Raw genomic sequence first — 7,500 nt, forward strand, 5'->3', positions numbered from 1 at the left:
TTCTCCTCCTACTCCTCCTCCTCCTCCTCCTCCTCCTCCTCCTCCTCCTCCTCCTCCTCCTCCTCCTCCTCCTCCTCCTCATCATCATCATCATCATCATCATCATCATCATCATCATCATCATCATCATCATCATCATCATCATCATCATCATCATCATCATCATCATCATCATCATCATCATCATCATCATCATCATCATCATCATCATCATCATCATCATCATCATCATCATCATCATCATCATCATCATCATCATCATCATCATCATCATCATCATCATCATCATCATCATCATCATCATCATCATCATCATCACCGTCGTCGTCGTCGTCGTTGTCGTGATATTATAACTGAATGTTTTCTCCTTGCCAACCTCTTCGTAGTAGCGTCACCAATATAGAAATGTCTTAAAAGAAAGTAATAGAAACCATCCTCATTAATATATCCAATGAATGAGTGCAATTTTTACATCTTGTATATAGGTTTTTTAGTATACCCTCTATATATAAAGATTTTTACATAAAGAACATTCTTCTTACTTGTATGGTCTTCCAGTTTTATCTTCGTCACCATCACCGGCATCGTTTCTGTTGAAAGCGTCGAGTTCAGAGTCGTCGACGTCGTCTTAATGTTATCATCAACGATGGCCTACCCTCACGCCCCCCTCGCGGAACATTTGTCAAAGCTGACCCATTTCATTTACATTTCTTTTTCTTTCCCCATATAGTGTCCTTCTCCTTGCACCTCTCATTATTTTCCTTTTCTTCATAGTTATTATTTATTTAACCTTTTCGTTTTTTGTTTATACATAGCTTCTTTCTCGCTGTTGCTATTCTTGGTGCGTATTTTGTTTTGTTTCTTGTCTTCAGTTTAGCTGTGTCCATGTCCATCAGTGTTGCCAGCACTACTGGCTAGCAATCCTCTATCTATTTATCTTTTTCACTCAGCTTTATTTCTCTTCTTCCTCTTCCTCTCCTTTAATCTATCATTAACATTTTCATGATCATTTCCTCTATAGTAATATAAATGTTGTCGTTACTATTATGAGTAAATAAATGAATAAGTAAACAAACAAAAATAAATATATTATTCAATAAAGGAATTTATCGATTTATTAGATGATTCATTAATTGATAAGCTACATGATTAGTTAGCTAATTTATTTATTTATTTAATTACTTGTTTATTGGTTAATTAATACAGTAAACAAATAAATAATATAGATAAGTAAATAAATCAATAAATACAGTAAACCAATAAATGGTAAGGTATAAAATACAGCAAAAAAAAAAAAAAAGGAACTCAGTAGTACTGTAAAGACTTAAGAATTGTTTTGATATCACGGCACGACTGTATTTGGCAGAAGGAATACCACACCTTCTGAATTATCCGTAGGTACTAGGTTACGTCTTTGTTTTATCTTATTCTATTACATTTATTATTTTATTTGTTCATTTATGTATCCATTTTTTTCTTCTTTTTGTATACTAATTTATCTATTTATTTATTTGTTTGTTTGTTTATTCATATGTTCATTTATTCATTTATTCATTTATTTATTTATCTGTTTATTATTTATTTATTTACTTATTTATTTATTTATTTATTTATTTATTTATTTATTTATTTATTTATTTATTTATTTATTTATTTTTTTATTTATTCATTTATTTATTTTTTCAAGTCCAAATGATTAAAGCAAACTTCCTACCATCACAGCATCTAGATGTTAGGCCTTTTACTGGGGCCCTTGTTTAATACTTAAGTGTTTTAATCATTTAAAGAGAAAATAGTTACCTCTCTCACTTGTAGAACTCATTTCGGCTAAACCTCTCTTATTCTGATTGCAAGTTCTCCTAATCTCAAAAATAGATAAATAAATAAATAAATAAATAAATAAATAAATAAATAAATAAATAAATAAATAAATAAATAAATAAATAAATAAATAAATAAATAAATAAATAAATAAATAAATAAATAAATAAATAAATAGATAAGTAAATAAGTAAATAAATGCATAAATAAATGAATAAATAAATGTATAAATAAATAAATAAATAAATAAATAAAGAAATATATAAACAAATAAAAATTTAAATATATAAATAGATAAATAAGTGAATAAATAAATAAATAAATAAATAAATAAATAAATAAATAAATAAATAAATAAATAAATAAATAAATAAATAAATAAATAAATAAATAAATAAATAAATATACCAGAAGCTTTTTCCCCCTAAACGGGGGGTAGCCAAAAAGAAAAAGGCATAGAAACCACTTCCATCCATTCCATTTCCTATTTATCCCACTCCCCTCCAACCTCCTCCCTCTCTCTTATCTTGGCACTCCTGGATGACGGATGATCCGCGAATCCTGTCCACTGCCCTGGGTCAGAAGCAGTGTCGCAAGACACAGAACATCCACAGCAAGGCCGCTTCATAAATTCGGCGACTCCCCCCCCCCCTCTCTGTCCCCCCATGCAGAAAAGGGGAAGACGGGGAGAAATCCCTTCGGGCTGCGTCAATTTTTTTTCTCATACATACTTCCTCACCCACCCATCCCCCACCCACTACCCCTCATGCATCACAGTATCTTCTATACACAACCCCTCTCCATTCACCTCTATCTTCTGTCCTTTCCCGTCCTTCCTCTATAGACTTTCCTCTCTTTTGTAATGCCCCTTTCACCCCATCCATCCATCTCATCCTAGGACGCCCCCTCATGTTCACCCCTTCCACCTCTGCCTTCCACACTTCTTTTACTACTCCTTCTTCACTCATTCTTTCCATGTGTCCAAACCATCCTAATACTCTTTCATCAACCCTATCTCCCAGCTCCCTTTCCACCACTGCTCTCCTCCTCACCCCCTCATTTTGCACGCTATCCAGCCTAGTAACCCCTGTCATACTTCTCAGACATTTCATCTCAAACACATTCAAACTCCTTCTCTCTTCCTCTCTTATGGTCCATGTTTCTGCCCCGTACATTGCTGTTGGCACAATCACTCCTTCATATAACATCCTCTTAGCATCCACTCCCAGATGTCTATTTCTCATTACACTTTTTAATCCACCAATGCATTTACTCGCACCCAAATATCTAAAACTATCCACTTCTTCCAGTCTTTCACTCTTGATGCGCACTTCCAGCCTACTGTCACTCTCTCCCCTTGTACATCTCATCACCTTACTTTTGCCCACATTTATTTTCAGCTTCCTTCTATCACACACCTTCTCAAACTCTGTCACTAACTTCCTCAACCCCCCCCCCTCTGATCCTGCTACAAGTGCAGTGTTGTCAGCAAGCAATAACTGGCTCACCTCCCACTTTTCTTCATTTTCTTTAATTATCTCCAACCCCTGACCAACTACCCTTGCATTCACCTCTCACACCACCCCATCCATGAAAAGATTGAACAGTCAGGGCGACATAACACATCCCTGGCGAAGTCCCACCTTTACCTCAAATCATTCACTCTCTTCATTTCTAATCGTAACACAAGCTCTACTACTCTCGTAAAAACTCTTGACTGCTCCTAACAGATTTCCTCCTATCCCATATATCTGCAATACCTCGCACAGTGTCTTTCTGTCTACCCTGTCGGAAGCCTTTTCCAGATCCATAAAAGCCCCAAAAAACATCTTTACCTTTTCCTATAGCTTTCTCACATATCTGTCTTACCTCAAAAATCTAATCTACACAACCCCTACCTGTCCTAAACCCACACTGTTCCTCACCAATTACTCCCTCTCTTCCTCTCCTAATCCTCTCAATCAAGACCCTCCCATAAGCCTTCCCAACTACACTCAACAAGCTGATCCCTCTGAAACTACTACACTCACACTTGTCCCCCTTTCCCTTGTAAAGCCGAACTATACAGGCACTCCTCCAGTCCTCCGGCACTCTACCCCCTCTTAAACAAACATTAAATAACCTCACCAGCAAGTCCACCATAACTGCACGGCATCCATCCAGACCTGGTGCCTTACCTGCCCTTATCATCTCAACAGCTGTTTTCAGTTCCTCCTTCCCTATTTCTCCTCCATTTTCCTCACTCATCACTCTCATTTTTTTAGCGCTTCCCACTGCAACTACCTTTCCCTCCCTATCCTTCTTCACATTTAGCAGCTCCTTAAATACTCTGCCTACCTTCCTCTCACTGCCTTCTCTTCCATTATCATCTCTCCATCTGCACCTTTTACCTTTTCTTCTCTACTTGATTCTCCTCCACTTTCTCTTTTAATTTCCTTCCAAAACATCTTTTTATTATTTTCAGAAATTTCTGTCATACTCTTTCCACATTTCACATCTGCTGTCCTGTTTGTTTCCTTTATCTTATGCTTAACTTCCCTTCTCTTTACTTTGTACCTCTCATACGATTCCCTCGTCCTAATTTGTAGCCAATCTATGAATGCCTGCTTCTTCTCTTCTACACCTTTCTTTGCTTCCTCATCCCACCACTCACTACCCTTCCTTTTGTTTCCTCCCGTCCTCCTTGTTCCACACACAATCTTTGTACACCTTATGATTCCCTACTTCAACCATCCCCATTCCTCCTCCACTCCTAGTTCTACTCTATCCTTTACTCCCTCCCACTTCTCTCTCAACTTCTTCTTATATTCATTCTCCTTTTTTTTTTATATTTAAGCAGTTCACTCTAAGTACCTCCCTACCTTCTGCCCTTTTCTTCTTTCTCCACCTATTCTCCACTCTCAATTTACCTTCCAATATCTGATATTCCCCGACTCTCTCCCCTAAGAACATGTACATCCATAACTCTTTCTACCATACTCCTGGTCACCACTATATAGTCCATTAACGCTCTATCTGCCACCCTTTCATCCACCACCCTCTCCCATGTGTACTTATGCTTGACTTTCTTCCTAAACACTGCATTTGCTATCATCAATTCTCAAGACAAATCTCCACCATCAACTCTCCACTACGATTTTTACCTGGAACTCCATATTTCCCAATCAATCCATCAATTGGTTCATTTCCTACCCTAATATTAAGGTTTTCCAATACAACTACATTGACATTTCTCCCTAATCCCACTATGCACTCATTTATATCTACCCCAAAAGCCTCCCTTTCCTCTACGCTCTTCTCTCTACCAGGTCCGTACGCACTTACAAAAACCCACGTCTCCTTTCCCAGCTTCCCCTTCATCCACATCAACCTTGATGAAACCTCCTTCCACTCCACTACCCGCTTACTTATCTCTTCACTTACTAGTATAGCCACCCCTTCTCTCCCTCGTCCCCTCTTCACTCCTGAGTACCTCCCAGCTACACTCCCAAACTCACAGTTGACCTTTCCTTTCATTTTAGTTTCACTCAAAGCCAGCACATCCATCTTTCATCTCACAAACATACTGCCAATATCTTCTTTTTTACTCTCATCTGTACCACATCCACGCACATTAAACGACCCAAACCTTAGGGTATTGCTTGGAAAACTCCCAGACCCTCTTACGCCTTTGCTTTTTTTTTTTTTTTTTTTTTTTTTTTTTTAGGAATTTCCCCTTTTGGGGCTACAGGTTGTAGGACTCCTAATCTTATCCCCCGTCCCGTTTTTTTTTTTTTTTTTTTTTTTTTTTTTTTTTTTTTTTTTTTTTTTTTTTTTTTTTTTTTTTTTTATATGAATATCCCCTGTGGGAAGACTTGGTGGCGAAAAAAGGAAATGAATATTCAGAGAAATGGTACAGGACAGTAACAAGGGATTGGGGGACAGCATAACGGAGGGATAATCGTAGCATAAAAGTGTCATCATTTCTCTATGAACAGAGTTTTCCTCTATCACAGACAAAATGATGTGTGGATCTGGTCCATAGGGGCGCCCCATGTAGACCCTAGAGTATCAACTGCATGCTACTTTGCCACAATAACATGCAGCCAATACCAAAGGCTTTCTTCCCCCTTACACGGGAGGTAGCCAAAAAACAAAGGCATAGAAATCACGCCCACCCATTCCATCCCCTACATACTTCACTCCTTTTTAATTCAGTAGCTATGATCATATTCTCTATAATGTTCCATCGGTATTAACCAGCGCTTCTAGCCTTAGGTATCATACAGTATCAAATAGGAGTATTCGTAGAAGCGGTAAAAAAGAGAGTTAAGGAGGGTAGCAGAACAAACTAAAAGAGTACTGCATGTCTCTGGTCCGTAGGGGTGTCACTAAAGTCACTTAAGGTTATTGAATGCATAAAGCTTATATAGTCACTACTCCATACGTTGTTCTTGCTCCACAAGCTAGCCTTTTCGTAAATCAGAGTTAAACTCGTTGACTATGACAGTTAACTATAATTGTTGTTTTTTAACTATGACGATTTCCTTTATTCTGGGCTAGATCGGCTTGATGAAGCTGCTCAGGTCATTTCGAGGAACTCCTTTAGCTAAGTTGATACTGATTTTTTTTCTTTCAATACTGGGGTTTAGCTTGTACCAGTTGATTATCTGATATGATAATGTTCTTCAGAGATTTTGTCTTATTTAATGTCAGCCGACTTTAATCAGCTGAAGGCAAGACATATCCTGACATTTTTTTATTCTTTTTTATTCCATGTCTCTGCGGTTTATCTTACAATCCTTGTCAAAATCTCCGTTGTCATCAAGTTTATTCATATCCTGATCCATTTCGGTAGCACCCTTTTCAAAACTTTCTAAAGAAAAATCGAACTCGGCAACGTTCCCACAATCATTACCTCTGCAATCACAAGAACCTACGACCTCATAATCAACGTTATTATTGTCAGGAGTTCGTTAATCAATAGTGTCTTCGCCATCCAAATTCCTAGTCTCAGACATGCCTCTTCCTTAAGAAAATCATTCGTTAAATAAATATGGATCTCTTGAATGACTTCGAAAACCACCTCCATTATTACTGTTATCATTGTCAGTAGCACTTTAATCAATAGTATTTCAGAATGGGCTCTTCTTTGCTTACAAAGTCAACCAAGTATTCTTTAAGAATTTTTTGGATTACCTGAATGACCTTGAGAACCCCCTCCATTATCATCATTACTATTTTTATGAGCCCTTTAATCAATAGCGTCTTTACCGTCCAAATTTCAAGTCTCAGAGGTAGCTATTCTTTGATTCTTAAAAAAAAAAAAAATCCTAGATAACTTCTAGAACTACCTCCATTATCACCATCAGAACACATTTCGCTTGTTTGCAAAAACGTCGTCATAACACAAAATATTGAATTTTTCAGGAGAGGCATTTTAAAGTTTCAAAATGCTCTCAATATTATAAAAAGCCCTCAAACACCATAGGTGGAACATTTTTTGGAGCATCAAATACGCCTCTAAAGTTTATAGAAGTTGAAACAATCATAATCTTTACTAAGTCTAAAATATTTGTTGGAACAAGTTGGAACATGTAAGGTTATGTCGTTGGGACATTTAGCCCTCCCTAGCGGTCAATTTTTGAGCTACAGATATGACACTGTTACCAAAAAAATCCGTGTTTGAAGATGAATATG

The sequence above is a fragment of the Oratosquilla oratoria genome, chromosome 25 (assembly GCF_046742065.1).
Source record: "Oratosquilla oratoria isolate Oo_2021 chromosome 25, ASM4674206v1, whole genome shotgun sequence".
Lineage (NCBI taxonomy): Eukaryota > Metazoa > Arthropoda > Malacostraca > Stomatopoda > Squillidae > Oratosquilla > Oratosquilla oratoria.